The sequence below is a fragment of the Gracilinanus agilis genome, chromosome 1, assembly GCF_016433145.1.
Source record: "Gracilinanus agilis isolate LMUSP501 chromosome 1, AgileGrace, whole genome shotgun sequence".
Classification (NCBI taxonomy): Eukaryota; Metazoa; Chordata; class Mammalia; order Didelphimorphia; family Didelphidae; genus Gracilinanus; species Gracilinanus agilis.
In genome coordinates, this window is record NC_058130.1 from 391,006,105 (window position 1) to 391,029,950 (window position 23,846).

The window sequence follows — 23,846 nt, forward strand, 5'->3', positions numbered from 1 at the left end:
GTTTAAAAAATAATCATAATACATTTGCATAACATTGTAAGGTTTGTAAAATATTTTATATACAGTACTTTTTTGGACCCTCAGAACTGTCCAGTGAGGCAAATGCTTTTATTCTCTTCACTTAAATGTTTGTTACATAAATTGAAGGTGACAGTATGAGGTAGTAGAGAATGTCCTGGATCAGAAGGTTCAAGAGCTGTGTTCAAATTTTAGCTCTGCAAGATCAGTGTTACCTTGGCAAATTCATTTTTTAGTTGCTATTTCCTTGTTGGTGAGATGAGCCTATCTTATGAGTGGCTTATGGGGATCCCTTCTAGTTATAAACCTATGATCCCAAAAACTGAGTTCAGGGAAAGCCAAGTCAATTGTATATAGATGATGATTCCAGTGTGGGGATGGGGGCAGAGGCTCTACCTTGTCAAAGTGGCATAGGAGTTCTGGACAAAGAGACATAGGTTTGAGACCCACACTATTTTGACACTAGCTCTTGACATTTGAATCAATTTTTTATCCTCTTATGGGTATAGTGGAGAGGGGGCTGGACTGGGAGTCATGATAACCTGAGTTCAAATCTTAACCCTTTTTGTACCTTTTAAATGAAGATGTTAGAGTCGAGGTCCTTTCTAGCTTTCAGTCTCTGATCCTATGAGTATGAACTTTATGAAAGCACTTTGTGAATTTGAAAGCACTACACACTGAATCATAGAATGTTATGCAAATATGAGGGAGGAAGGGACCAAACATTTATTAAATACCTACCATGTGCCAGATACTATCCTAAGTGCTTTACAAATATCTCATTTGATCTTCTAACAACCCTGCAGGTGTTGGATTGTAAGTGATATTATTATTCTCATTTTACCGATGAGAAAACTGAGGCAAATGGTGGTTAAATGATTTGACCAGAGTCACACAACTAGGAAGTAGCTGAAGATACATTTGAATTCATGTCTTGCTGATGTTCTATCCATTTTGCCACGTAGTTATCTAAAAATAATAAAAGCTCACATTGATATAGGACTTACTCTGTGGCAATTATCATGCTGAGCACTTTAAAATTATTATCTCATTTGATCTCTCAACAATTTTTTGGGGTAGGTGCTATTATTGCTTTATTTTATAGATGAAGAAACTGAGGCCACTAGAGGTTAAGTGACTTGCCCAGAGTGACATAGCTTGTAAGAGTAAACTATAAATATATACATATATAAAGGAGATGGTCCCACAAAAGGTGAGCAGTCTGAAGATTTGAAAAGGAAGTTCACCTTAGACTAAGGCTCGGCATTTAGAGATACAGATGAAGTTGAGATTAAGCAGATCAGGCTGGGCTAGAATGCAATTACTCTCTGCATCACCCTCATCTAAAGAGTTACTCATATTTGTTTGTAGTTATTTTGAATTTCGATTAATGTACTTCTTCATAAAATAAATCCGATGCTTGAGATGAAACAATGGCCCCAGAATCAGACTAGTCTCGTGTGGAGTCCCTTTAAGGAGATAGATGGACATATCTCTAGCCACACCGCTATCTGGCAACATCCTGGTCCCAGCACACTTAAGAATATTACTTGGATTTGAGATAATCCTTAGAGGATTTTGGTTCCATTAAAAATTGTTTGAGCGTCAGACAGATGTAATCCTGATTCCTCATTTAATGAAATTTAAAGGGAAATAGGTGTATGCACTCTAGTCTCCTGAAATATCAGATGATTAGAAACACTTCTCAGCACAAAAAAATTCAGAAATAGAAATTCATCCATGATCTTTTAGAGAGATTGCAGATGGTCAAGAGAAGTCTTTTATTCTTTCTTCAATGCAAGATACAAGATCTGCATGTGAGATGATAGCTACTTTGAAGGGAAAATAGAGTAAGACAATAAGTATATGCCTCCTTGTAGTACAATGGAAAGTGTATACTTGGAGATGGGAGAGTTGGGTTAGAATATTGTCCCTAACACTTGCCAGATTGGGTAACCCCAGGTATGTCATAACTTTGTCAAGCCTTCCTTCCCTCCTTGATTAGATGCTGATAGTCAGCCTTATAGGACTTACTGGTTGGAGTTCCTAAGAGGTCCTAATGAGATAACATAGGTAAACTTTTTCAAAACTTAGAGTTCTATATAATTATCCACTTATAATTATTATTTCTCAAAAGTCAAAGTAAACCTCTATGCCAAGAGAATAACTCAGTTTTTGAATGACTCTTTCTGCAAATCAAATAGGTCAGATATTTAATGAATTTGAGTAGCTCAGAATTTGATGGGAGAGACAAAGAATATGTCATGGAAACAAGAGAACAGTACTCATGACCACATAATCTAGTAAGTATGTGAGGTGGGGGAGAAAGGGAAGGTATGAGAAAGATATATTTATGTAAAAAATATTCCAGGTAGGAGGAATACACACTTAAATCTGAAGCTTAGAGTGCTTTACTTGAGCTTTATTTGCTCATTAATAGCCCAAACTCTCCAAAGATTTTAAGGATGATTTCCTCTGTGCTTTTCACTATTGCCAGACCAAGTCAAGTCTGGCTTTGACCTGACTGGAGTCTTCTTTCTTAGGGATCAGCAAATTATTTCTTTCTCATAACTCACCCAAGAGAAAGGATGGTCTTAAAAAAAACCCCTTACTTTCTGCCATAGAATCAAGATAGAATAGCAGTAAGAACTTGGCAATTAAATGATTTGTCCAGGGTCAAACAGTGAGGAAGTGTCTGAAGCTAGATTTGAACCCATGATCTCCTTTCTCCAGGTTTAGTTCTCTATCCTCTGAGCCACCTAGCTACTTCCAGGAATGGACTTTTCAGAAAAGATTGTATATTCAATTAAAAGAAAATAAAAAACCAAGAGTAAGTTTGTTGTGTTTTGAAAAGTTTTAGGGATCAGTTGAGAGATGATCTGTGCCTTGATTCTCGGAAGGATTTTTTTGGGAAATAGGGATTGTTTTGAACTTTTTTTCCCCTCTCCATTAACAAGCATTTATTTTATCTCCCTCCCACTTTTCTACTCCCAAGTGAAAAAGAAAGCAAAGCAAAATTATTTCAGAAACAATTATTTCAGAAAAAATAAGTTGTCATTGGAGTTTACTGAACGGGGCGGGAGGTGGGGCGTGATTTGGTATGATCTGCATTTTAGGACTGTCTCCTTGGAAGCTATGTGGAGAATAGATTGGAGAAGGATGTGACTAGTTTTTGATGCAATGGATTAGGCAGAAGGTAATGAAGACCTGAACTGGACTGATTGGGGTATCCAAGTAGATAGAAGGGCACACAAATGGGAGATGTTTCAGAGGTAGAAATGGCAAGCTTTGGCAAGAGATTAGGTATATGGAATCATAGAGAGGGAGGAGAAAAGGAGGACACTGAGATTTGAAACTGAGTCACTGGAAGGATGGGGATGATAGACAAGTCTGGAAATGGAGTGGGAATTTTAGAAAGATGATGCCTTTTATTTTGAATGTATTGAATCTGAAATGCTTATGGGTCATCCAATGGGAAATATTCAATAGGCATCGCAGGTCTAGACATCAGGAGAGAGAATAGGGTAGGATATATGGATTAGGAATCTTATTCACAAGGGTTAGAGGATAAGCATTGGATCTGTGATTTCATTGGTATAGGGAACTCCTGGATGAGGAAACTCGACTCATCCATATCTGTAGTTTTCCTGCATAGAGACAATTGAAGAAGATATCAAGTGACAGAGAGAAGCAGCACAGAGAGAGAGGGCCTCAGAGTAGACCCTGTTCAGTTAGGGGTTGTTGTATGGTTGATGAGCCAGCAAAGAAGATTTAGGAGTGTTCAAATCTGTAGGAAGAGAAGCAAGAGAGAATGGTGTCATGAAATTCAGAGAAGAGAGAGTATCCAGGAGGAGAGAGCAGTCAAGAGTGTCAAATGCTTCATAGAGTAAAATAAAGAAGAGGATTTAAGAAAAGATTTGGCAATTAGATCATTGGTCTCTTTGAGAAAAGCATTTCCATTGAACATGAATGATTAGTTCAGAAGCTAGATTGCATAGGTTTGAGAAGTGAGTGACCAGAGAAGCAAAGCGAATAGAATGAAGTTTGGCTATGAAAGAGAGAAAAGATATAATACCTGGAAAAATAGGAGCATTCACATTTTAGTCTTTTGTGTAGATTGATTTCTAGGTTCTCATTTAGTTCTATGTTGGTTTCTACAATCTTCCCATGCTGCATACATATTTCTCATTTAAGTACAGTAATCTATTATATCCATATACTACAACTTTTTCAGTCATTTCCCTGGTGGTGGACATTCACTTTATTTTGAATTTTCTAGTGCTGCTATAAATATTTTGGTGTATATAGGACTTTTCTTTTTATTACTGAACAAAGTGAAGTGTTTCTTTTTAAGGATAGAAGAGATCTACAGGTGTTTTGAAATTTTGAAGATGAGAGATGGAGATAGAGACATGGGGAGAAAGAGAGACAGGTAGAGAGAGAAAGAGAGAGAGAGAGAAGTAGAGAGGATGATAACGATGATTAATTTGCCAGAGAAAAGGGAAGATTTTAGGATGAAAGGTACATGTAGAAGGATTGGGTATAATAAGGAAAAGAGTCTTCTCTTCATTAGTAAAGAAGGAAGGAAATAGAATGAATTAAAGGATTGTGAAGTGAACAAAAGGTGATAAGACAAAATGAGTTATATTCACTCAATATAGCACGAACTGAGGTTTTTAGTTGAGAGGTGGTATCTAAAAATGGAAATTTCATTGAGGGGAAACATTATGGCATAAGTTCACACTAAGGTAGTATATGACCGTTTCCTGAGAGCAGGTTTTGTTTGAATAAGAGGTGGGGGTGGGGTGTAGAAAAAAATGTCCTAAACAGAGTAGGCAGGTACTTAATAAGTGTCTGTTGATGGATAGATATGGGGAAGAATCTTGAGAGCCTTGTACAATTGACAATATGGTAGGTGACCCTAAAGAGAGAGAAAGAATGTTGTAAGGACAATTATTAATTCTTGGGAGAACAGGACAATAGTGCCTGACTATAAGAATTCCTATTATCAGTTTGAGACATAGGCATCTTTTTCTTCATTATAAAATAAAAATCCATGGTTAATTTACCTATGATCTAATGACTAGAAGAATGGACTATGCTGAGAATTCTGGCTGGATTGACTTCAAATATGCTTCTCCAACACAGCCTTCTCCAGCTTTTTTCCAAGGCAGGGGGGCCATCTAACTCTGGTGATATTTGCTGGGTTTTCTGTAATCTTAGGAAGTGTTATTTGTTCGATGGCTTTTTAATATCTTCTTCAAGTTCCTAATTCTGTATCGATGTGGTATATAATTTTTAATAAAAAAAATTCCAAACGCCTTAATAATGGTCTCTAGTTTTGATACAAGTTTCCCCTTGGGCATTGGAGAACTTGAGATAAATAGACAGGGTACTGGTGATTGGGGTGTGGGGGTGGGGATGGGGAAGGTAGAGAAAGGAAAGACTTTGCTTTGAATCTTTCAAAGAAAGTCTGATAAGATTTATCAGCCTTTAAGAAGTGTGTGTGTCTGAATGTCCAGAAAGGTGTGGTAAGTGGCAAAGAAAGACGCACTAGGGAGAAGGTAGTCAGAATCTATAGGATCAGATCATCCTATCTGAAAATTTCCTCACTTTTACCCGAATAAAATTTTTTTAACTGGAGCAGGGGCTTTTCTATCATTCCACTGATGCCAGTAGTTCTTTTTTTGACTTTTGCCTAGTGAAGATCCATTCTTCCATGCCACAGCCAAAGCTCTTTATCACTTAATCTAGTCTTTCTCCCTACCTCCTCCCAACTGGAAATTTTAACTCTCTCCTTAGAACCATCCTGATTTCTGATAGGTGGACTTTTGCTTTGTTTTGCCCAGATTCAGTCCTTTATCAACCTTTCAAGTCATTTCCAGTCCCCCAAATTATACCTTTTCCACCTTTCCCAGCATTTCTTTATATACCTTTAGAATATAAGTTTCATGAGGGCAGGAATCATTTTGTTTGCCTTTACTTTGTATTCCTGACATTTAAGAACAGTGCTTGGCAATTACTAAGCATTTAATGAATGCTTAATCTTAATAAATATTTAATGCAAATAATATAATAATTTAAAAATAATTATTTAAATAGAACTTAAAATCCTTTATTGTTAACTCATCAAATTTTTTTTATCACCTGTCTCTCTTTTCTGTCTGTCTGTCTGTCTATCTATCTATCTATCTATCTATCTATCTATCTATCTATCTATCTATCTATTTTTTCACTATACCAAAGACATTTGTGAGTCCTAGGCAAGTTGAAAATTGTCCTCTTATACTTTAGAGGTTCTCTGGTCCATCCCCTCCTCATTTCAGAGGAGGAAAATTCAAAATTTGCTCAAGATCACATGGGTGAGTAACTGATATTTCTGAACTTTCTGATTGTTCTTGTCAGTAAAATAAAATATGACTTTAAATGTAGAAAAGCATTCTATCTTTGTACATGCTTATGGCTCCTTCTTGCGTGTTTATTGCCTGAAGAGCTAACTCCTTGGCCTGTAGCTACTTTTGGTTCTGATGACTTGGGACTCTGCCTAAGGAAAAATTTCCCATTGTATACTTGCTCCTTAGCATCTTTGTAACATTGGTATGATACTGTCCAGTGAATACTTCATGCCTTCTTTCCCATCCCAGATTTTATTGCTCAACTCATTTCTTTCTAGTCTCATGCTTCAGTTGGTGTTCACTCCACAGTTACCTTGGTAGCCATCTACTTCAGCCCATTCATCTGAAAAATGAAGAAGCTGAGACCCAAAGGGATTAGGTGACTTGTCTAGGGTTAAACTGCTAGAAAAGAGCAGAGCCAGGATTAAAAGCTTCAATTCACTGTCTCCAAATCCAGTATTATTTCCCCTATACTAGGGCATGACTTAGAACTTCATCTTACTATGTTATACTATTTTAGTACTTTATAGATACAGCATTAGCACAGCCAACTTCCACATACTATGAGAGAGTGATTATTTGTCAGATGATCCTATGAAGCTTAGGAGACTTAAATAACCCCAAATAAATCCCTGCATTCCTACATGGATAAGGTTATAATATCCTGGAGAAATATATGTGAATCTCAGCTGCACTACAGTTCAGCTGTATCTGAAAAATCTGAACACAGGCCAAAAAAATACATCTGAGAGAGCAGGATGACCTATAGCATACATAATAGTCTGGCCCAAGACAAAACTGTGAAGGAGGCCAAGTCTTGCTTTGCTGTACCCTGCTCAGCAATTTCTGTCTCCTAATCATAGACTCTTCAAGTTGAAGTCACTCAGAGATTTTCTAGGCTAGTGCAACCTGGATCTAACTAAGAATCCCTGCCTCATCCCTAGCAATGGTCATCTAGCCTTTGCTTGAAGACTTCCAGTGACAGTGAGTTCACTATCCTCATCCAGTTATCCAGTTCTCTAAAGTTGTCTTAGGAGGTTTGGGGCCATGAAAACTCATTTACTTTAAGGTACTTGGGACATAGTGTCAAACCTCTCATTGGAAATGAACATTTCAAAGGAATACTCAATGAAGAGAATAATATTAAATCTAAGGGAATGAATTACCAATCAAATAATTTTATACATCCATAGGAGGAATTATAAAAATTTGTTTTCAGGCAGAGCATGTCTAGGAGTGCTCAAGTCATATTGTGTGTATTCCCAGTCCCAATAATCTTCAACGGGTGAGGTTAGACTACAAAAAAAACTTAGAGTAGCCTTGACCAAGGATATTGTTCCTTAGATGGAATAGACGGGGGTGCTGGAAAGGGAAAAGAAACAATCAAAGGGGAAAAGAGATTACCAAAGGACACCAGCCAGCCAGACCAAGTGTGCAGGAGTAGGAAAGAAGGGAAACATTTTATTTTATTTTATTATTTTTAAATTAATTTATTTTATTTAGAATATTTTCCCATGGTTACATGATTCATGTTCTTTCCCTATCCTCAAACTCCCACACCCCTCCCATAGCTGACACACAGTTCCACTAGGTTTTACTTGTATCATTATTGATTGAGACCTATTTCCACATTATTGATAGTTGGACTAGGGTAATTGTTTAGCATCTACATCCCCAATAATATCCCCCTAAACCCATGTGTTCAAATAATTGTTTTTCTTCTGTGTTTCTACTCCTACAGTTCTCCCTCTGGATGTGGATAGTTTTCTTTCTCATAAGTCCCTCAGTGTTGTTCTGGATCATTGCGTTGCTGTTAATAGAGAAGTCCATTACATTTGATTTTATCATAGTGTATCAGTCTCTGGGTACAATGTTCTCCTGGTTCTGCTCCTTTCACTCTGCATCAATTCCTGGAGGTCATTCCATAATAAACTCCATTTTATTATTCATTTGAGCACAATAGTATTTCATCCAACAGATACCACAATTTATTCAGCCATTCCCCAAGTGAAGGGCATACCTTCATTTTCCAGTTTTTTGCCACCACAAAGCACAGCTATAAATATTTTTGTACGTCTTTTTCCTTATGATCTCTTTGGGGTATAAACCCAGCAGTGGTATGGCTGGATCAAAGGGCAGACAGTCTTTTAAAGCCCTTTGGGCATAGTTCCAAATTGCCATCCACAATGGTTAGATCAATTCACAACTCCACCAGCAATGCATCAGTGTCCCAATTTTGCCACATCCCCTCCATCATTCACCACTTTCCTTAGTCGTCATGTTAGCCAATCTGCTAGGTGTGAGGTGATACCTCAGAGTTGTTTTGATTTGCATTTCTCTAATTACAAGAGATTTAGAACATTTTCTCCTGTGCTTATTGATAGTTTTGATTTCTTTATATGAAAATTGCCTATTCATGTCCCTTGCCCATTTATCAATTGGGCAATGGCTTGATTTTTTATACAATTGATTTAAATCCTTGTATATTTGAATAATTAGACCCCTGTCAGAGTTTTTTGTTATAAAGATTTTCCCCCAATTGTTTATTCCCTTCTAATTTTGGTTGCAATAGTTTTGTTTGTACAAACCCTTTTTAATTTAATGTAATAAAAATTATTTATTTTACATTTTGTAATTTTTTCTAACTCTTGTTTGGTTTTAAAATCTTTACTTTCCCAAAGATCTGACAAGTATACTATTCTGTGTTCGTCTAATTTTCTTATAGTTTCCTTCTTTATATTCGTCATTCATCTATTCTGAATTTATCTTGGTGTAGGGTGTGAGATGTTGATCAAAACCTAATCTCTCTCATATTGTTTTCCAATTTTCCCAGCAGTTTTTTTCAAATAGTGGGTTTTTGTCCCAAAAGCTGGTCTCTTTGGGTTTATCATAGACTGTCTTGATGATGTTACTTACCCCAAGTCTATTCCACTGATCCTCCCTTCTGTCTCTTAGCCAGTACCATATTGTTTTGATGACCACTACTTTATAGTACAGTTTAGGATCTGGAACTGCTAGGCCACCTTCCTTCACATTTTTAAAAATTATTTCCCTTGATATTCTTGATCTTTTGCTCATCCAAATGTACTTTTTTATAGTTTTTTTAATTCAGTAAAAAAGTTTTTTGACAGTTTGATAGGTATAGCACTAAAAAAGTAAATAATTTTGGGTAGAATGGTCATTTTTATTAATTTAGCTCGTCCTACCCGTGAGCACTCAATGTTTTTCCAATTGTTTAGATCTAGTTTTAATTGTTTGGAAAGTGTTTTGTAGTTGTTTTCATATAATTGCTGTGTTTGTTTTGGTAGATAGATTCCTAAGTATTTTATTTTGTCTAGGGCAGTGATGGCAAACTACGGCCCACAGGCCAGATGTGGCCCCCTGAAATGTTCTATCCAGCCCCCACAACATTATTCCTAATCTGATGAATACAATGAGTAGCATACAATACAATGAACATTCAAAAGAGTTGCTTTTGAAACAGACTGAGAGATGAGCATTTCCTTTCCTTTGGCTTCCTCTTTAAAAAGTTTGCCCATCACTGGTCTAGGGTGATTTTGAATGATATTTCTCTTTCTAACTTTTGCTGCTGAGATGTGCTGGAAATATAGAGAAATGTTGATGATTTATGTGCATTTATTTTTTATCCTGCAATTTTACTAAAGTTGTTGATTATTTCTACTAGTTTTTTAGTTGATTCTCTAAGAATTTTTTACGTAGATCATCATATCACCTGCAAAGAGTGATAGCTTGGTCTCCTCATTGCCTATTTTAATACCTCCAATTTCTTTTTCTTCTCTAATTGCAATTGCTAGTGTTTCTAGTACTATGTTAAATAAAAGAGGTGATAATGGGCATCCTTGTTTCACTCCTGATCTTATTGGGAATGCTTCTAATTTGTCCCCATTTCATATGATGCTTGTTAATGGGTTAAGATATATACTGTTTATTATTTTTAGGAAAGGCCCTTTTATTCCTATACTTTCTAGTGTTTTCAATAGGAATGTGTGTTGTATTTTATCAAAGGCTTTTTCAGCATCTATTGAGATAATTATGTAATTTTTGTTTGCTTGGTCAATTATGTGGACGATTTTCCTAATATTGAACCATCTTTGCGTTCCTGGTATAAATCCCACCTGATCATAATGAAAACCCTCATGATCACTTGCTGGAGTCTTTTTGCTAGTATTCTATTTAAGATTTTTGCATCTATGTTCATTAAGGGTCTATAGTTCATAAGGTCTATAGTTTTCTTTCTCTCTTTTGGATTTACCTGATTTTGAGATCAGTACCATATTAGTGTCATAAGAGGAATTTGGTAGAACTCCTTCTTTGCTTATTATGTCAAATAATCTGTATAGTGTTGGGATTAGTTGTTCTTTGAATGTTTGATAGAATTCACTTGTGAATCCATCAGGCCCTGGTGTTTTTTTCTTAGGGAGTTCTTTGATGGCTTGTTCAATTTCTTTTTCTGATATGGGTTTATTTAGCTATTCTATTTCTTCTGCTGTTAATCTAGGCAATTTATATTTTTGTAAATATTCATCCATGTCACCTAGATTGTGATATTTATTGCCATATAATTGGGCAAAATAATTTTTAATGATTACCTTAATTTCCTCTTCATTAGAGGTGAGGTCTCCCTTTTCTTCTTTGATACTGTTAATTTGGTTTTCTTCTTTCCTTTCTTTATTATATTGACCAGTACTTTGTCAATTTTATTTCTTTTTTTCAAAGTACCAGCTTCTTATCTTATTTATTAATTCAATAGTTCTTTTACTTTCAATTTTATTAATTTCTCCTTTAATTTTTATGATCTCTTATTTAGTTTTCATCTCGGGATTTTTAATTGGCTTGCTTTCTAGTTTTTTGATTGCATGCCCAATTCATTGGCCTCTGCCCTCCCTAATTTGTTAATATATGCACTCAAGGATATAAATTTCCCTCTAAGTACTGCTTTGGCTGTATTCCATAGATTTTGGTAGGATGTCTCATCATTGTCATTCTCTTCAATGAAATTATTAATTGTCTCTATGATTTGTTCTTTAATTAACTGATTTTGGAGAATCATATTATTCAATTTCCAATTATTTTTTGATTTGCCTTTGTTGTGAAGAGTATTATTGAGAAGTATTATTTAGTTATTAGTTAGGAGACCTAACAGGAAGGGCTGGAGAATTCCACAAGGAATGGGGAAGCAGGAAGTGGCTTTTTCTCTCTGAGACAGACTCCATGGTGGTTGGGACAAGCTGTAACTGACCCTGGGAGACCTCCAAACTAGTAGAGCTATACCCTGATTCCCAGGGATCTTGGAGAGTGGGGAAGGTTGAAAGCAGAGGACATCAATCCTACAAGACAGCACTGAGTAGGGAAGTGGCCTGCAAACTGGTGGACAGCTTGCAGACTTTCTATCCCTAGTGGGCTACTTTGGATCATCAGTTCTGGAGGAGTTGGCTCCTGGCATTCTGATACCATCTCTGGACTCTGCTGTGAGGATTCCCATTCCAGTCCTGCTATTCTCTGGGCCCTGCCTGGCTTAGGTCTTAGATGACAGTAGTTAAGTCCCTCCCCCGATCCTGTGGTTTGCCCTTAGTCTGAAAGTGTAGAAACCCTTATTCCCATCATTTACTATTGTTTCCTTAATTAAAATTGTTATAAACTCTTGCCATTTGCCTGCTGGCTCCGTAGACCTCTTGCCTGGATGGTGCAGAGTGACTGTTAGAGCCTAATTGCCATTTCTGTTAACAGATACCTCCTTAGTAGTTAAACCCAGTCTCCCTACCTTGCTTGGTCCTGCCTTCTGACATTCCTGTCTCCCTCACACCCCATTGTGAGCCCACAGATAACATTTTAGTTTAATTCCCCTGGTTTTCCCCATTATACCTTTCCATATGCCCTTACTAATTATTATTTTTATTGCATTATGATCTGAAAAATTGCATTTATTTTTTTCTATTCTTGCCATATTTTTATGTCCTAGTGCATGGTCAATCTTTGAGAAAGTACCATGTGCTGCTAAAAAGAAGGTGTATTCCTTTTTGTTCCTCTTTGTTTTTCTCCACATACGTATTAATTCTAATTTTTCTAGGATTTCATTCATCTCTTTTACCTCTTTCTTATTTATTTTTTGGTTTGATTTACTAGACCTGATAGAGGAAGGTTTAGATCTCCCACTAGTATAGTTTTACTATCATTTTCCTCCTTAAGCTCTGCCATTTTCTCCTTTAAAAATTTGGATGCTTTACCATTTAGTGCATACATGTTAAGTACTGATATTTCCTCATTATCTGTACTGCCTTTTATCAGGATGTAATTACCTTCCCTGTCTCTTTTGATCATATCTATTTTTACTTTGCCTTTGTCAGTTATCAAGATTGCAACTCTTGCCTTCTTTTTCTCTGTTGAAGCCCAATAGATTTTGTTCCGCCCTCTCACCTTCACCTTGTGTGTGTCTATGTGCCTCATGTGTGTTTTTTGTAGACAACATATAGTAGGCTTTTGGTTTCTAATCCACTCTGCTATTTGCTTCCATTTTATGGGAGAATTCATCCCATTCCATTCATTCATTCAGAGTTATGTTTGTCATCTGTGTATTCCCCAACATTTTGAAGTCCTCTCCTAATTCTGCCTTTTATTCTTTTGCTATTTCCTTTTAAACCGGTGGTTTGCTTTTAATCAGCCCCCACTAATTCACACCCTTATTTTATTTCCCTTTCTGCCCCTCCCTTTTTGTTCCCCTCTAGTTATTTTTTTAGGTCAATTAGATTTTCTTCCCTCTCTCTTTCCTTCTCTTTAAGTACTCCCTGCCCCATTCCCTCCCTTGTTTTTCCCCCTTTGATTTTCCCTGAAGTGTAAGATAGAATTTGTTACCCCAATGGATCTAGCTGCTCTTCTCCCTCAGAAGTGATTCCTCTGAGAATAAGGTTTAAGTATTACCTATTAATACTCTCTTTTTCTCCTTATAATAAATAGTATTCTTTCCCTCCCCTTCCCATATGCCTCTTTGTGTGGTATAGATTATTCTATTTTTCTTATTCCTTTAAGTTTCTTTGGTGCTATCTTGTATTCTGCCACCCCTTTTCTTTCTTCTTTTTTCTTTTTTTTTGTGTATCATCTTAGATGACTTAGTACCCCAACCTTTCCCTATGTATAGTTCTTCTAATTACTATAATAGTGAATACAATTTTTACAAATACCATTTTTCCATATAAGACTATAAGTAATTTGATCTTATTGAAACCCTTAAAGAAGAACCTTAAATTTTTTTTCTTTCCCCTCTCTTTCTTATTTACCTTTTCATGTTTCTCTTGGTTTTTTGGTTGGATATCAAACTTTCCATTTAATCCTGATTTTTTTCTTTGCAAAAACTTGGAAATCTTCTATTTTGTTGAATGCCCATACTTTTCCCTGGAAGTATATAGTCAGTTTTGATAGATAGGTGATCCTTGGTTGTTCCCCACTGCTTTAATTATAGGGCACTAGCTATGAATCCTGCCTCGTAAGTGGGGTGGGGGAGGGTTTGATCAGCTGTCATTTTGGTGGGAGCTAATTTATACCCTTATAGCATGGAAATGCCCAAATCCCATGTACCTTCGATGCTGCGCCCTATTGTGGAGTCCCTTCACTCATCTGGGCCTTTTTGTTCTTTTGAGGTGTTGTACAGGTTGGTGGTGGGTAGAGTAAAAGTTCTGCAACTACTCTGCAGCCATCTTAACCCAGAAGTCCAGGGAGACATTTTTAGTAAGTATTCAACTCCATCCCATTTGCTTTGTTGCCTTTACCATTTTCCTTTTGAATGGCCTTGGTGAACATGGGGATATGTGTAAATGAAATTCACTCTAGTCCATTTATAGTCAAAAATCTACTTACCCTAGGGTTCTAGATTATATCATCCCCACCTTCCTCAGGGGGGGGGTAGAGATAATTTAATCACACGTGACAATTCAGATCAAATCAAGAACAAGGGACTGCCCTTTGGGCAGTCCAAATCAGTGTAGAGGCTGCCATTGGTCGACTTGAATTAGAGGTGGCCCACAGGAAATGACGAGAGATACTATCTCTTTAAATATGTGGGTTACAACCTGGTAAAGGGGGTTCAGTGAGTTCTGGCTTTGGATTTGGGGATGAAGGTGCTCGGCTGAGACCTCAGAATGCTTCTACTCTGAATTGTCACGTGGGTAAGTTAGGCTGACTTCCTTGGCCTACCTTGGTGTTTCCAAACTCTGCCTTAAGTAGGCTCATATCCTCTCTGATTTCTAAAGTCTTGTGGCTTGTAACCTAGTTTAATTAGCCTTTTAACCTTCTCTCTCCATCCAGGCCTCTCCAGGCCTGGACCAGCCTCTCCCTCTCTCTAATTACTTACATTTACCTTCCTAATTGTAAATAAACTACCTTAAACTGGATGCTGACTTGGGTCTATTTTAATTATGGAATCAATCTGAATTTTTGATTCCTGGTGGCCACACTTTAAATATATATTTATAAAATACCTAAAAATCTCCCTCTTACAGATAGAAAGGAGAAGAAAGGTTCATGGACTAAATTATGTTGATAAGAATCTCAAATCCTTAAGCTCAAATTGGAAGCAGCAACTATCATTTCTGCCCTCTCCATTCTGCTCTTTTCAATTGATCATCTTCAGTTTCTAGTGATAATGATTGTAATACCTAAAATCTAATACATGTATAGTAATTTAAAATGTGTAAATTAGCTTTATATATAGTATCTCCTTTGCTCCTCATAGCAACCCTATGATACAGGTGCTATTGCTATCCCAATTTTATGAGCTCACTGAGGGTTAGAGAAGTTAAAGAATTTGTCTAGGCCACATAGCTTGTAAGGGTCAAAATCACTTCTTTATGACTCCATGTCTGGTAGTCTCTCTTCTGTACCACCAAGTTGCCTCTAGCATGGACATGGATTTGACATATTCTCAGGATAGGAAGATCATTCTAGAGCTCCTCATATTGCAAGGCATGCATCTACTTACTCCACCTGGAAGGGCAGTGCAGTAGACATTGCAGATAATTTAAATAGTATCTATCCTAATCATCATCATACTTTCCCTACACAAGATCTTCCTTTTCTTGATTTCTCTTTTCTATTTATGGCACCTCCATTCTTCCAGTAAAGAAGGCTGATAACTTCTGAGTCACCTATGCTCATTTATTATTTTTTATTTCCATCATATTTAACTTCTTACTAGTCATAAATCTCTTTCAGTTCTTACTTCTGTACTGCTATGGATCTGTGATCTAATTGACATGTTCATTTCCTCCAGTGAGGCAAATAACAATGCATCAGTGCCTTCTCATATCATACAACTTTTGTCTACATCCTCTTATAAGTCCTTCAGAAGAGATTCATCAAATGTGTTGGGCATCTTGGTGTTCTTAGATCTATAAGGATTGTATGGATATCAGTGGAGGCTGTGGGATGTTCATAAATTAACCATTTTCCTCCATAAATTACTAAATCATTTATACATTTCCCCCCTTGTGTATGTGTTACAGACCTTGTGCTTATCACATATTTCTATTATCCTTTGGCTAATATGCAACTTAAATTTTTTGAAGATTTCACTATTCCATGATGTATAGCCATGTGGCACCACCAGAAAAATATTGATGTTACTGAAATGGTCCTTTGTTTTGTGAAGAAGTATGTGGTCACTGCACAAATGGCACTGATTGATTTCTCACATGTCATTAAATTTGGCTTTATTCAATTCAGTTCTGAGCCCAGTTCATTTTATTCATAGTGTCTAAGATGTAATTTCTGATGCACCAGATCTGTGGATTGTCCATCCAATTGCATATCATACTCTGGATAATAGGTATTATATGTTGATTTAATTTTGAGTGCCTTATTGAATTCTTGATAGAATATCTCAACCTCTTTGTTTCCTGTACAGAAACTTATGATGTAATTACAGGTTGAAACCCGAGATGATTAGACATTAACATGTTAACAAAATAATCCTTTTATGAAGTGTGAACTTCTCTCTCTCTCTCTCTCTCTCTCTCTCTCTCTCTCTCTCTCTCTCTCTCTCTCTTTCTCTCTCTGTCTCTGTCTGTCTTTTTGTCTCTGTCTGTCTCTCCCTCTCTGTCTGTCCGTCTGTTTGTCTGTCTGTCTGTCTCTTTCTCCCTTTCTCTCTGTCTCTCTCTCCATTTCCCTCTCTCTCTGTCTCTCTGTCTCTGTCTCTGTCAGATTAGTCACAACACCAGGTAAAAGACTCAGTCAGTCTATGTCAGTTGAAGGCAGACCAGGCAGTTGGGGAAGAATCTGATTCGTTAGTGATTGGGAGGCAGAAAGGATTGGTTTTTCTTTCTTCTCTCACTTCATTGACCATATTGTCTAGCAAATACTTGTACATAAACCTTATCTAGTTGTTGGAGAAGCTGCTTAAGAGACATACAACTTAGGGAGCAGAGACAAATACTCCAGAAAAATGTGGGTGCAGAGAGATAGTCAGAAGCAACTTCAAATAACATGACTCCTGGTAGCAGAGAAGAGTAGGCTAAAGACACATTAGTTAGCTGTGGCAATTTAGAGTTGAACTTTGTGAGGAATCTGCTAGGAGAGAAAGTGCTTCAAAGCTTTGTAGTAGACTTCTGAGTTGTCTTGGAAACATATGTTCATTACATGTATCAATTCCTACAATTTCACTTTAAGTTTTATGTCTACACTTTGCATGGATACCTATTTTATTGAGAGTATGACTGAGGTTTGGAATTAGGTGTGAAGAGAGAGTATTTTGGGACTAATTATTACTATACTATCTTTTTTCTCTTATTATTTTTATCACTTACAGGTAAAAAGTGTTACCATTTATTTAAAAATTTTTTCCAAATCCTCTCCCTTCCTCTATACCCTCCTCATTCTTTGAGAAGGCAAGCAATTTTATATAGAATATACTTGTGTAGTCATGCAAAACACATTTCCATTTTAGCCATGTTGCAAAAAACCCAAACAAATCAGAGTAAAAGAAAAATAACAAAACAAACCAGGAAAAGTAAAGTGAAAAATAGTATACTTCAGTTAGACTCCATTAGTTCTTTCTCTGAAGATGGACAGCATTTTTTATGAGTCCTGTGGATAACTGTATTGCTGAGAATAGCTGTCACTCATAGTTGATCTTTATACAATTCTTTATACAATATTGACTGTTTATAATGTTCTGGTACTACTTACTTCCCTTTGCCTTATGCCACAACTTGTTCAGCAGATTCTCAATTGATGGGCATCCTTAAATTTCCAATTCTTTGCCACCACAAAAAAGATGCTATAAATTAATTTATACTTATAAGTCCTCTTCCTTTTTCTTTGATCTCTTTGGGATCGTGGTATTGCTGGTCAAAGGGCAGATACAGTTTTGTAGTTCTTGGGGTATAGGTTCCAAAATGTTCTACAGACTGGGTGGATCAGTCCACAACTTCACCAACAGTGCATTAGTGTCCCAAATTTTCCACATCCTCTCCAACATTTATAATTTTCCTTTTCTGTCATATTAGTGAATCTGATGTGTGAGATGGTACCTCAGAGTTGTATTAATTTGCATTTTATTAATCAGTAATTTAGAACATTTTTTATGTAAGAATTGCCTGTTCATGTCCTTTGACCATTTGTCACTTGGGGATTGACTCATTTTCTTATAAATTTGACTAAATTTTCTAAATACTTGAGAAATGAAGTTTTTTAAAAAAGGGATGTAAACCTCTTTATTTTATTTTATTTTTTCTGTTTGTACAAAGAAGTTTTATTTGACATTTAAAAAATTAATTATTTTAGAATATTTTTCTATGGTTACATGAAGTTCTTTCTGTCCCCTCTTCCCTCCTCCCTCCTAGATCTGACAAGCAGTTCCACTGCACTGGGTTATACATGTATCATTGTTCAAAACCTATTTCCATATTGTTAATATTTACAATAGAGTGATCATTTAAAGCCAAAATCTCCAATCATGTCCCCATCAAACCATGTTATCAATCATCTGCAAGAAATGAGGGCTTTTATCAGAAAATCCTATGTAATGTTTTCCTCCAGTTTCTAGCTTTCCTTCTATTCTTGGTAGCATTGGTTTTGTTCTTGCAAAACTTTTTAAATTCAGTATAATAAAAATTATCCGCTTTATATCCTATAATGGTGTTTATCTTCTGTTTGGTCATAAATTCTTCCCTTATCCATAGGTCACACAGATAAAACTTTTGCTCTCCCCAAATTTGCTTATCATATCACTCTTTATGTTTAAATAATGTACCCAATGTGAATTTATCTTGGAATATGGTGTGAGATGTTCATCTATATCTAGTTTCTGCCAAACTACTCTAGTTTTCCTAGCAATTATTGTCAAATAGTGAATTATTGTCCCAAAGTCTTTAATCTTTGCATTGATCACACACTAAATTACTATGGTCATTTACTACTGTGTATTGTGTACCTAATCTATTCCCCTCATTCACCATCCTATTTCTTAGCCAGTCACAGATTGTTTTGATGATTACTGCTTTGTAATAAAGTTTGAATCACTGCTTTGTCATGGTAGAATGGCTTGCATAGCTCAATGAGAATAAGCTCTACCATGCAAGGTTACTCAAGACAGACAGAGTGGACAGATCTGACAAAAGGTCATCCACTGGAAAAGGAAATGACAAACCCAGTACCTTTGCCAAGAAAATCTCATGCGCTGTATTAAAATTGTAATAATGAAAATAAATGTAAGAATTAAAATGCTACATGTAATATTTAGAAATTGGTTTTATTAAATAATATTTGTAAAAATTGTTGTGGACAACATTTATAAAATTAACTCTTAAGTCATGAGGATGATATTAGCTTTTAATAATTTAATTTAATATAAATATAGTATAAAAAAGAAATAAGGAAGGAAGAAGAAACTTTATTTCCTAGCCTACCACTCTAAAGTCTGGTCTATAGAATTTCAGCTTGCTCCCCTACAAGGATACAATCTCCACATGGAAGTCCAGTAGTCTCTTCGGAGCAAGAGTCTTACCAGCCCACGAGGGTGTTTTTTGACTGAGCCACCAATGCCAAATGGAGTAGAAGAATCATTCCCAGACAACTCACGCCAAGGACTCAATCTCCTCTATGGTCTCATCTTTTATAGCCCTTTTTTCCATATCACTTCCAGTCTCTCTGAGCTGGTCTATCACATCTTAGGAGCCAAGCAAAGTCTCTCTACCCTGGACCTGTAACCCTTAGTTCTGAGTTATACTCCTAGGGCTTTTAACCTGTGACTTCTGTTTGCAGCATTCCAGCCATGCTAATGGGATGGGGCGGATGAGAAGAAAGTTCATGACCCTGGAAGGAAGGGGTTCCCTTTATAGAGAATGCTTAAAAGATATGACATCAAAATGGTGTACTCACCTCCATGGGGTGACAAAGAGTTAGACATCACTGAATGATTGAACAACACTTTGAGATCTGATATTGCTAGGCCACCTTCCTTCATATTTTTTTCATTGATTCCCTTGTTATTCTTTTTTTAAGCTCTTACCTTCGGTCTTAGAATTAACACTAACTATTGGTTCCAAGACAGAAGAGTGGTAAGAGTGAGGCAGTGGGGGTCAAGTGACTCCCCAGGGTCATACAGCTAGGAAGTATCTGAGGCCAGATTTGAATATGGGACCTCCCATCTCTAGACCTGGCTCTCAATACATTGAGACACTTAGCTCCCCCCTAGTCTAATAATTCTTAATTTATCTCTCTTAATTTGTTTTCCTGATTAGTTGTTTTTCTAATGGGATAATTCAATTTTCTTTTTTTCTTCTTCTTTTGATTTTGTCTTATTGCTTCTTAATGATTTATGGAATTGCTAGCTTCTCCTTGCCCAATTATAATTCTTAATGATAATTTAACATGAATTATTAAAATAATATAAATACATACATTTATGTATAAGTATAAATAATATATTAGGCTGAATAAAATTAATTAAATAATAATTTAAATAATTAATGATTTTCTATCTCTTTTTCCATTTGGCTAATTCTACTTTTTAAGAAGTTCTTTCTTAGTTAATTTTTGTACTTCTTTTTCCATTTAGCTAATTCTATTTTTTAATGTGCTATTTTCTTTAGTATTTATATGTCTTTTAAAAAATCAAGCTGCTGTCTCTTTTTTCATAATTTTTTTGCATCACTTTCATTTCTTTTCCTAATTTTTCCTCTTCCTCTCTTATTTCATTTTTAAAATCCTTTATGAACTTTTCTAGAAATCTTTGTAAGGTTTGCTTCCAATTTACATTTTTTCTTTGAGGTTTTGCTTGTAGCTCTTTGACATCACTTTCTTCTTCTAATTTTTTTTTTAATTTTCCCTGTCATTGTAGTAACTTTTTATCATAATTTTTGGATTTTTTTCTTTCTCATTTGCCTAATTTATTTCTTGACTTTGAATTTTATGTTAAATTTGGGTTCTGTTTCTGAGGTGAAGGGTTTAGTATCCAAAATTTCAGGTTTTTCATGCTGCTATTTTCAGATCTAGTTCTGGGAGATCTATAAGTTTTTGGTGCTTCAAAGGTATGATTTCAGGAGAGGTATGGTCACTGCTCTCCTGGTCTGTACTCTGGTCTTTACTCAGGAAGGCATTTTGTTTTCCTGTACCCACAAGTTGTGACACTTCCATTGGTTCTGGAACTGTGACTTGGGTCCCTGCTCTCCTATGGTTTCAAGCTCTACTTCTTTTTGCCTAGGTACTAAGACCAGAAATCCTGCTCTTTGGTTTCTGTGTCAATAAGCACTATTGTTCCTCTTTGCCTTGGGACTGTGACCTAGAATTGCATATGGGCAATGCAACAGGGTCCTGGACTTAGTACCAGAAAAAGGTTCCCTGTAATTTTTCTGACCAGCTATTTTACCCCCTTTCTATCTATGGGCTGAGAGCTTCTGAAACTGCTGCCTCTACTAATGCAGTTGATTCTAAGGCTTTCTACTAGCATTGCACAGTTCACCCTGGTTCCAAATACTATCCTGATGTAATAGAACTTTTTTGCCCACCTACTAAGTTATCCTCAACATTTTGTTGGTTCTGACTCTCTAGAATTCAACTTGAGGTATGATTTTAAAGTTTTTTATTTGTTTGGAGGGAAATCTAGGAGAGTTTGTGTGAGTTCCTGCCTCTATTCTGCCATCTTGGACCACTATGCCATCTTAGTAATTACCTTACCTATGAAACATATATGGGGGCTCATGAGCTACAGTTTTAGAAGTAAACATGTGCAGGGTACTCTTTGAACCATGAGGATAGCATGAGGCCTCTGAGACCCAACTTTTCAGCAAGAATAAAAATTAGAGGACTATCCCAGAGAAGACCTACATTAAATTTTCTTTAGAGTAAACATTTTCAGATGCTTATCTTTAGCACTTTGACAAAATTACATGCTTCCATGAAATCATGTTTCTTATTTCTTTGCATCTTCTTGATACAGAATATAACCACTTTTTTATTTTCTTCTCCAAAAGAACAAGTGACCAATTCTTCCATTTAGCTATCACTTCCTTTTTTCTTCTGGAATAGAAGAGAGTATGTTGTATTTGAGTTTGAAAGACCGGTTTCTGAAACTTAACGGTGGTTCATATCCTAGTGCAAAATTATTTGTTGTGTGAACATGAATAACTTGCAATCTTCCAGAGTCTCACTTTCCTTACCTTTAAAATGAGGGTAATAATACTTGAAGAACCTTCCTAAAAACTTATTGTGAAAATCAAATGAGATAATATATGCAAAATACTTTTCTAACTCTTCAAAACCTAGACAAATGTGTTTTCTCCTCACTTTATTTGACTCAGAATGTTAAGATTCATGTGATTCAGTTCCTTTGTTCATTCACCAGACAAGGTAGGTAATGTTTAGAGATGATCAGAACCCTGTGAGTCTTAAAATAATTTGTCTTTATTTCTATTACTACCTTATTTTCACCTCAATATTTGAAAAGGACCACAAATGGTGTAAGGCTGTTTTACATTTAGATTTATTTCATTGGTGGTGATGGTCATAAAATTCACTATCAAGTAGCTATTGTATAGCTAATAATAATTAACTAACATTTGTTATGTGCCTCCTTAGTTTCAGGCACTAACTACTTTACAAATACCTTACTTTGTCCTTAAAACAACTCTGGGAGGTAGGTTCTATCATTTTAAAGATGAGACAACTGAGTCAAATGCAAGTTAAGTTACTTACCAATGATTATACAGTAAGTGCCTAGGGTCAGATAAAGACAAATCTCCCTATCCTTAGTTGAGCTGCTTCTCAGAAAGTAGGAAGTCTTTTGCCAAAATTGTCAATTTCCTTCTATTTTGTCTTTTGAGTATACTCCTCCATGGATACTAGCCTAGGCCAGGCCATGATTAGTTATTCTTAGATTAGATTAGTTTCTAGTTGGTCTTCCTGCCTTCAGTCTTTCTGTTCTCCAATTCATCCTTCACATTGATACCAGATTGATTTCCCCAAAATACAACTTTAATCATGGTTCTTTCTTGAGAATGAACTTTTGATGAATTCTTATTGACTATAGGAGAAAGTCAAGAAATCATAGAATTTCAGAGTCGGAAGGAACCTCAGAGATCAAACTCTACTGGAATAATGATTTCCATTACATTTTTGACAGGTGCTTCTCCAACCTTTGTTTGAAGTCTTCTAGTAAAAAAAGAAACAATATTTATTTAGTACCTACTATTTGGAAGGCATTGTACTAAGCACTTTACAAATATTATCTCACTAAATCATCAGAACAACCCTAAGAGATTGGTGCTATTATTATTTCCATTTTACATTGGAGGTAATTTGAGGCACAGGTTGTGACATATCCAGGTTCACACAGCTAAAAAATGTCTATGGCTAGATTTGAACTTAGATCTTCCTGGTTTCAGCTAGTGGTTTATCTGATGAGCCATCTCAAGCTTGCTTCCTACCTTCATGGAGCTTATAGTCTGGGGTGAAGTTGTGATATAGATGCAAATAATTTACTTTTATATTTTAGGAGAACTTTTAGTTCACTCTCTGTGTTCTCTTCAACTCCACAGACCCCAATCCCCTCTACCTAACTGGATGGTTTCTGGGGTTTCTGTGACCAAAATAATAATTCATTTGCAAGTCAAACTTCTGCTAAGTTCCTCTCACAAGAGCTTATCCTCAGAGGACCATATACCATCATGTCCCAGATTAAAATATTTGCCACCTTGTAGAAGCAACTCAAGTTGTGGTAGAACTTTTGAGAATTAAGAGTTATTTCCACACCACAACTGGACACAAGTATAGGATTAAAGTCTATTGTATATAGCAGTGATTCCCAAAGTGGGTGCCACCACCCCCTGGTGGGTGCTGCAGCAATCCAGGAAGGTGGTGATGGCCACAGGTGCATTTGGGGGTGGTGAATAACTGTAAGGGGGCGGTGATAGTATGTGACGGGGGTGC